At 51.7% G+C, this 6,000-nt stretch overlaps 3 non-coding genes across 3 annotated transcripts; all 3 read right to left on the bottom strand.

Annotated features, from left to right (window-relative positions):
• Window positions 1-982: 982 nt before the first annotated feature.
• LOC124568101 lies at window positions 983-1,147 on the bottom strand. The gene has a single exon (XR_006971146.1). It is a non-coding gene; the product is annotated as a U1 spliceosomal RNA (small nuclear RNA).
• A 2,155-nt stretch (window positions 1,148-3,302) lies between these two features.
• On the bottom strand, window positions 3,303-3,465 carry LOC124568100. The gene has a single exon (XR_006971145.1). It is a non-coding gene; the product is annotated as a U1 spliceosomal RNA (small nuclear RNA).
• Window positions 3,466-5,622: 2,157 nt separating this feature from the next.
• On the bottom strand, window positions 5,623-5,787 carry LOC124568099. The gene has a single exon (XR_006971144.1). It is a non-coding gene; the product is annotated as a U1 spliceosomal RNA (small nuclear RNA).
• Window positions 5,788-6,000: the final 213 nt, after the last annotated feature.

Consider the following 6,000-nt stretch of genomic DNA (forward strand, 5'->3'; position numbering starts at 1 on the left):
TTCGAAACCTATCTGTTCTCACTCCAAGGGCGCCCATACGACAGACAGTTTTGTACAGGGGGTGGGGGACGGCTGAATCTGGAGGTATGGTGTACTTTTAATATTTTGGAAGACGAATAGCGAGCTTGTAAAGTGGCCATAAACAGATTTGAAGTTCCGAACCTGTTAAAAGACGTGTGTAATACAGACCTTTTGACTCGATTTCTTGCAAGAAAAACACCTGATAACATTGCGTTTTCTACTTTCCCTGAGAGCCCCGAGTACAGGCGAAACACAACACCTGCGACGACAAGACATTCCTTACAGTAAGTAAACGCTCACTGTCGTGGCCTAATAAACAGCCTACAGCGGTTCTCGTCCCATCACCGAATTTAAGCAACGCTGGCCCTCGTTGTCAGTGTGGCCGCCTGGGAGCACAAGTGGCTGTTGCCTAGAATTTCTCTTCCCCGTTTTCGGTACAGTTGGCCACGTCATTTCACATCCCCGCAAGCTCCTCAAGTGCCGCAAGTCTGCAAGTCTTGGGACGCTACGCTAGACGCTTGCTTCCGGCCCCCTCATGTACCTGGCCACAGACGACAAAGCGTTCGGCTGGGCGACGCCTCGGTGTACGCCGGCTCGCGCCACCGCGGTCGCCGTGCGTGCAGGGAATGTCGCGCCGTCCAATTGCGTTTGGCGCGCATTCCCCTGATGGACAGAGAAAGCCAAAAGTCGCCGTTCGGCCATTAATGTGGATGTCGTACCAGAGTTAGACCGCTTGTGCCATCTCGCGGCTGCCGCTACTACTACTGGTGCGCGTCCCCCGCGCTTATCGAACAGACAGTGTGCTCTGGCTCTGGGTTTGACGCCAGGTCGACGCAGACGTGTGGTACGCGCGTGCTGCTGCGTTTGGCAGTCCCTTGCGGAACACGTTGCTGGCCGAATGCTCAGACGCACTAGTTACCGACTGCTACCACAGAATACTGTGTTTGCAATTGAAATAGACACCGGGACAGCGCGAACGCAAGTCCCGACTACCAAAAATTATGCGCCCGAGTTACTCACATTTGGAGTAATCGCGGGGGTCAGCTCGACCGAAGTGCAATGGAAGAGCCTCACCCCGGAGGAACCGCCCTTCATGATCACGGTATCCCCTACGCCAGGTAAGTATGATTTCGTCGCGCCACAGGCGAGAATTTGTAGTGCCTCGCGCTATCGAGATGTAACGAGAGCTCCTGACGTTTCCGCAATCGGCGAACAGAATGGTGGCCGTCCATGTACCTGTCTCCTTACAAGAGAGCTATTGGCTGTCGAGTTAGATGGCAGACAGTCGCAACAACGCTCCTCTGCCGAGAAAAAACGATGCATTTTGTGCGAGCAGCACCATACGGCTCGCGGCGCCGGCCGCTGCTGGGGTTAATTTACCGTTCCGTCCGGAAGATGGCGGGCCAAGTCCGGGTTGCCGCCTCCGGGCCCTCCTCTCCGTCTCCAACGAGCCCTCTTCCTCGGCTGTTGAAACCGCGAATGCGATCTGCGGAATGAGTGCTTTTTGCAGCCACAATGCAAGCCACACTTTATACTTTCGCTCCTTCCAGGAGAGCCCTTAGTGCTAGCAAATACGGCAGCATTGTCACGCGCGGTCGACTGTCGCCGAGCAACTGAAGGACCACAGCTCGTGAGTGTTGTGCGCGACGAACAAACAGGACGTCAGTGAACTCCAAGAACGAACATCAGCCAGCACGTTCGACATTCGACGCCGAGCAACAGAAGACACTTGAAAGGTAACACTTCTTTTTGCTTCTCCTTCCGAGTAGGACGTGGAAAGCTCGATCGAATATTTGTGCAAATTTTCATTCGGAATATGGACATATTTTCTTCGCGCATAAGAGAGAAAAATAAAGTTTCATTCATGACAACATTTCAGCTGTGTCGGGTTGATTTCGAAGATGCAGATTAATTGTGCGGTATTTGGTAAACGACTGATACCTTGTAGCAATCTTTGCTTAGACGTGGATTAGGTAAAGATAAAACTAAATTGCTTTTTGTTTGTAAACACAACACGTCAGGTGTGTAACAAAGCGATGGGAAACAAGGAAGTCTCTTTTCTGTGAATGTAGTGATGCAACAAACGAATTCACTGAGGGCTACCCGTTTCTGCAATTAGTAATTTATTGAAACCTGCCGCTATTACGCGTCTGTCAACGTAGAACTGTGTGTGTTACAGAAGGCACTGTTCGGATATTTTGTCAGTGAGTAGGGAGAAATTGTGTTTTTAATTACACTTGTTACAGAGAGAGAGAGAGAGAGAGAGAGAAAAGAAGAGTTTTATGTTATTTCCATTCATTCGAAACCTATCTGTTCTCACTCCAAGGGCGCCCCATACGACAGACAGTTTTGTACAGGGGGTGGGGGACGGCTGAATCTGGAGGTATGGTGTACTTTTAATATTTTGGAAGACGAATAGCGAGCTTGTAAAGTGGCCATAAACAGATTTGAAGTTCCGAACCTGTTAAAGACGTGTGTAATACAGACCTTTTGACTCGATTTCTTGCAAGAAAAAACACCTGATAACATTGCGTTTTCTACTTTCCCTGAGAGCCCCGAGTACAGGCGAAACACAACACCTGCGACGACAAGACATTCCTTACAGTAAGTAAACGCTCACTGTCGTGGCCTAATAAACAGCCTACAGCGGTTCTCGTCCCATCACCGAATTTAAGCAACGCTGGCCCTCGTTGTCAGTGTGGCCGCCTGGGAGCACAAGTGGCTGTTGCCTAGAATTTCTCTTCCCCGTTTTCGGTACAGTTGGCCACGTCATTTCACATCCCCGCAAGCTCCTCAAGTGCCGCAAGTCTGCAAGTCTTGGGACGCTACGCTAGACGCTTGCTTCCGGCCCCCTCATGTACCTGGCCACAGACGACAAAGCGTTCGGCTGGGCGACGCCTCGGTGTACGCCGGCTCGCGCCACCGCGGTCGCCGTGCGTGCAGGGAATGTCGCGCCGTCCAATTGCGTTTGGCGCGCATTCCCCTGATGGACAGAGAAAGCCAAAAGTCGCCGTTCGGCCATTAATGTGGATGTCGTACCAGAGTTAGACCGCTTGTGCCATCTCGCGGCTGCCGCTACTACTACTGGTGCGCGTCCCCCGCGCTTATCGAACAGACAGTGTGCTCTGGCTCTGGGTTTGACGCCAGGTCGACGCAGACGTGTGGTACGCGCGTGCTGCTGCGTTTGGCAGTCCCTTGCGGAACACGTTGCTGGCCGAATGCTCAGACGCACTAGTTACCGACTGCTACCACAGAATACTGTGTTTGCAATTGAAATAGACACCGGGACAGCGCGAACGCAAGTCCCGACTACCAAAAATTATGCGCCCGAGTTACTCACATTTGAGTAATCGCGGGGGTCAGCTCGACCGAAGTGCAATGGAAGAGCCTCACCCCGGAGGAACCGCCTTCATGATCACGGTATCCCCTACGCCAGGTAAGTATGATTTCGTCGCGCCACAGGCGAGAATTTGTAGTGCCTCGCGCTATCGAGATGTAACGAGAGCTCCTGACGTTTCCGCAATCGGCGAACAGAATGGTGGCCGTCCATGTACCTGTCTCCTTACAAGAGAGCTATTGGCTGTCGAGTTAGATGGCAGACAGTCGCAAACAACGCTCCTCTGCCGAGAAAAACGATGCATTTTGTGCGAGCAGCACCATACGGCTCGCGGCGCCGGCCGCTGCTGGGGTTAATTTACCGTTCCGTCCGGAAGATGGCGGGCCAAGTCCGGGTTGCCGCCTCCGGGCCCTCCTCTCCGTCTCCAACGAGCCCTCTTCCTCGGCTGTTGAAACCGCGAATGCGATCTGCGGAATGAGTGCTTTTTGCAGCCACAATGCAAGCCACACTTTATACTTTCGCTCCTTCCAGGAGAGCCCTTAGTGCTAGCAAATACGGCAGCATTGTCACGCGCGGTCGACTGTCGCCGAGCAACTGAAGGACCACAGCTCGTGAGTGTTGTGCGCGACGAACAAACAGGACGTCAGTGAACTCCAAGAACGAACATCAGCCAGCACGTTCGACATTCGACGCCGAGCAACAGAAGACACTTGAAAGGTAACACTTCTTTTTGCTTCTCCTTCCGAGTAGGACGTGGAAAGCTCGATCGAATATTTGTGCAAATTTTCATTCGGAATATGGACATATTTTCTTCGCGCATAAGAGAGAAAAATAAAGTTTCAATTTCATGACAACATTTCAGCTGTGTCGGGTTGATTTCGAAGATGCAGATTAATTGTGCGGTATTTGGTAAACGACTGATACCTTGTAGCAATCTTTGCTTAGACGTGGATTAGGTAAAGATAAAACTAAATTGCTTTTTGTTTGTAAACACAACACGTCAGGTGTGTAACAAAGCGATGGGAAACAAGGAAGTCTCTTTTCTGTGAATGTAGTGATGCAACAACGAATTCACTGAGGGCTACCCGTTTCTGCAATTAGTAATTTATTGAAACTGCCGCTATTACGCGTCTGTCAACGTAGAACTGTGTGTGTTACAGAAGGCACTGTTCGGATAATTTTGTCAGTGAGTAGGGAGAAATTGTGTTTTTAATTACACTTGTTACAGAGAGAGAGAGAGAGAGAGAGAGAAAAGAAGAGTTTTATGTTATTTCCATTCCATTCGAAACCTATCTGTTCTCACTCCAAGGGCGCCCATACGACAGACAGTTTTGTACAGGGGGTGGGGGACGGCTGAATCTGGAGGTATGGTGTACTTTTAATATTTTGGAAGACGAATAGCGAGCTTGTAAAGTGGCCATAAACAGATTTGAAGTTCCGAACCTGTTAAAGACGTGTGTAATACAGACCTTTTGACTCGATTTCTTGCAAGAAAAACACCTGATAACATTGCGTTTTCTACTTTCCCTGAGAGCCCCGAGTACAGGCGAAACACAACACCTGCGACGACAAGACATTCCTTACAGTAAGTAAACGCTCACTGTCGTGGCCTAATAAACAGCCTACAGCGGTTCTCGTCCCATCACCGAATTTAAGCAACGCTGGCCCTCGTTGTCAGTGTGGCCGCCTGGGAGCACAAGTGGCTGTTGCCTAGAATTTCTCTTCCCCGTTTTCGGTACAGTTGGCCACGTCATTTCACATCCCCGCAAGCTCCTCAAGTGCCGCAAGTCTGCAAGTCTTGGGACGCTACGCTAGACGCTTGCTTCCGGCCCCCTCATGTACCTGGCCACAGACGACAAAAGCGTTCGGCTGGGCGACGCCTCGGTGTACGCCGGCTCGCGCCACCGCGGTCGCCGTGCGTGCAGGGAATGTCGCGCCGTCCAATTGCGTTTGGCGCGCATTCCCCCTGATGGACAGAGAAAGCCAAAAGTCGCCGTTCGGCCATTAATGTGGATGTCGTACCAGAGTTAGACCGCTTGTGCCATCTCGCGGCTGCCGCTACTACTACTGGTGCGCGTCCCCCGCGCTTATCGAACAGACAGTGTGCTCTGGCTCTGGGTTTGACGCCAGGTCGACGCAGACGTGTGGTACGCGCGTGCTGCTGCGTTTGGCAGTCCCTTGCGGAACACGTTGCTGGCCGAATGCTCAGACGCACTAGTTACCGACTGCTACCACAGAATACTGTGTTTGCAATTGAAATAGACACCGGGACAGCGCGAACGCAAGTCCCGACTACCAAAAATTATGCGCCCGAGTTACTCACATTTGGAGTAATCGCGGGGGTCAGCTCGACCGAAGTGCAATGGAAGAGCCTCACCCCGGAGGAACCGCCTTCATGATCACGGTATCCCCCTACGCCAGGTAAGTATGATTTCGTCGCGCCACCAGGCGAGAATTTGTAGTGCCTCGCGCTATCGAGATGTAACGAGAGCTCCTGACGTTTCCGCAATCGGCGAACAGAATGGTGGCCGTCCATGTACCTGTCTCCTTACAAGAGAGCTATTGGCTGTCGAGTTAGATGGCAGACAGTCGCAACAACGCTCCTCTGCCGAGAAAAACGATGCATTTTGTGCGAGCAGCAC

This window comes from Schistocerca americana, unplaced genomic scaffold (genome assembly GCF_021461395.2).
Source record: "Schistocerca americana isolate TAMUIC-IGC-003095 unplaced genomic scaffold, iqSchAmer2.1 HiC_scaffold_1444, whole genome shotgun sequence".
In the NCBI taxonomy this organism is placed as follows: domain Eukaryota; kingdom Metazoa; phylum Arthropoda; class Insecta; order Orthoptera; family Acrididae; genus Schistocerca; species Schistocerca americana.